This window comes from Gadus macrocephalus, chromosome 17 (genome assembly GCF_031168955.1).
Source record: "Gadus macrocephalus chromosome 17, ASM3116895v1".
Lineage (NCBI taxonomy): Eukaryota > Metazoa > Chordata > Actinopteri > Gadiformes > Gadidae > Gadus > Gadus macrocephalus.
In genome coordinates, this window is record NC_082398.1 from 4482338 (window position 1) to 4485030 (window position 2693).

Consider the following 2693-nt stretch of genomic DNA (forward strand, 5'->3'; position numbering starts at 1 on the left):
AAACAGGTTGCATGTTTATATAAGAATGTTCAACTCAGCTTTTTCAGAACAACAGAGTATTCAGTGAAGTGATCAAGGAAGGGGAAATTCTCCTGTCTAACCTGTTCCCCCCCCCCCCCCCCCCACACACACACACACACACCCTGATTCTATGTAAAAAGCAGAAGTGGCGAATCGGTTATATCTAAACTATAGCTTATAGCAAATGAAAGGGGAAGAATAGTGACCCGGGCGGGCCTTCCACTCAGGACAAGGAAGTGGACCAGTGAGAGGAAGAGTCTGAGAAAGTGTAATGGATGAGGATCATAGCCGGTTTTCCTTATGTACCTTCACACAACACGTACAGGCTACAATAATATCAGAGGGATTAATTTATCAGTCATTCGCAACGTTCAATGCATCACACACCGATTGGTTCCTGCTCTCTCTCTCTCCCCCAATCTTACGATCTTTACCTGTTCCGCCCCTGGTCTGTGGTATCTATGTTCAGACTGTGAAAACAACTATCCTCATTTGTTCTGAAACCACAGCTGTGTGGGTCACAATCTTAACCATAAACCAGATGTGTCAAACCAAAATAATATCCAACTATTACAGCTCTTAAACGGACCGAAGGAACGCTTAAAGAGTGAACCATTAACACGAAAGGAGGGAGACCCATTACAAATTAATACAAGCTCTATGGATTTGTAGATTGCACCCTCAGCATGAAAAGTACAATTTGGAATTTGTAGGCAGCACAGAAGACTACCGGGACTTGAAGTGGCGTTTTAATTGACAGCGGTTTAAAATCCTGAAGCATCTAGGTCTTGGGGAGGCTGACACATGTAAATGCTGTGAGCTATACCGATGTAAATCAGGAAAGCAGGGGGATTGTGACTCACCCCTTGGGGAAACACCTTATAGGTACTACTAAATAGATCTGGCTCTTTATATTATAGACTGGTAAATTTTATCTTCAAAAGATTAGCGTTATGAAACTCGGTATGCTACGATGCATGACCTTGGATGCCTCTAGGAAAGGTTCATAACGTCACCTTTATTAAACAATTAATTTTAATACTATCGAATGATGCTCAGACACACATACAGGGGTTGACGGGAAAGTTATTCTCGCCTATCCCTAACCATTGCTTTTTTACGTCTCAATTTATTTTGTACAAAATCTTTTTGGCAATTTTATTCAAATATAAGGGTTGAAGGGTTATAAGATAAAAGGTAAGATATAGATATTTGTTGGGGCGGGGGAGGGGGCAGTGTGTGGGGCAGGCAGGGGCAGTAAGACTTGGAACTGAAAACCAACCTCTTTAATCTTGCAGATGAAGAACTTAATCCGAAATTCACGATCCTTAATTCCTAGATTGCATCGGAGGGCTTGTTCCAATCACATGTGAAGTCAGGGTCACACCCATAACTCGTGGGACAAGAGCAAGTAGACATTTTTTTTTGTGCGCCATTTTCTAAACGTGAAAACTTTAAAGCCATCTCCACAATGGCCGGTTGGCGTCTCAACCTCGACGCCCCAGATACGTCAGAGTAACCCCGCTGATCGCCCTAGGTGGAGTGTAGCGAGGCCAACTAGCCCATTGGATCAAACATCTGTCTCCCGTGAAGGCAGAGCCATCTATTCAAAGCATGAAAAACATTTTAAAACTTGAAAAAGGGGTTGGCAACAGGCACACAGTAATAGATACAAATTTATTTAATTATTTTGTTGATCGTTGATGTGCGGACCAAGTTTTCCCCAGGATTCACTTTCAGTTTAAGCACCGGCCTGTGTGATCTTCTACCTTCCAGTTAAAGATTTCTTGGTCTGTTTTTGTACTCTTCAGTGTTCTATTGTTGATTAATTCTAAGAAAAGCAACAGGAACTATATTTAGTTTCCTTACCTGGATTTGGAATCTTGACATTGTTTAAATTACAGAATGGTATTTGTGGCACACATCTTGGCACATGGTGCGTTTAGTGCGTAGCATTCAAGAGGCCAGAGGCAAAATGTCTCGGATGTCTGCCGTTTGCCTTGCACTAAACTAAACATGATGCACTTAAACTTCTCAATAATCAAAACCTCCAACACGTCCTACAAAATCCATCCCCAGTGAAAATCAGTGGCGGTTCCAGAGCACTTCTCTGGGGGCCCGACGGGGGTCCGTAATGTAAAAAGGTGCTGTATAAATAAAGTTCATTACGACCATGCTATTGACATCAGGTTTGTATTGTGGAACGGCGCAATCCGTCACTGGGAAATAATATGACGTCCCATGGCCTCAAAGTACCGTGATTCAGTGTGACTTACGCGCAGTCATACGTCATCGACCCAGCCTTGCTACACGCGGTCTGGTGTAAATATAGATTCAATGGCATCTTAATTGTCAATTGTATGCGTTTCCCAAAACCGTTTCACTCAAGCATTAAAACAAACCGGCCCGACCGGATTCAACCCGCCTCCAATGTTCGCGCTTCTAGGTTTTACAGATGAGTGACGCCACAATGACATGGGTTATGATAACCATAGCCAGTGGTCATGCTGCAGAAAAAAACAAGGATTAAAATGCAGTTGACCTGATAACAAGGTAGAACTGACATGGGGTCTGTTTGTAATGCTCTTCTCCCTACTCCTGTATATTAGGGCATGAAAAGTACCATCCGTTCAAGTGGTTGAACTGGCAACAAGACACAAAAGGCAATTCAA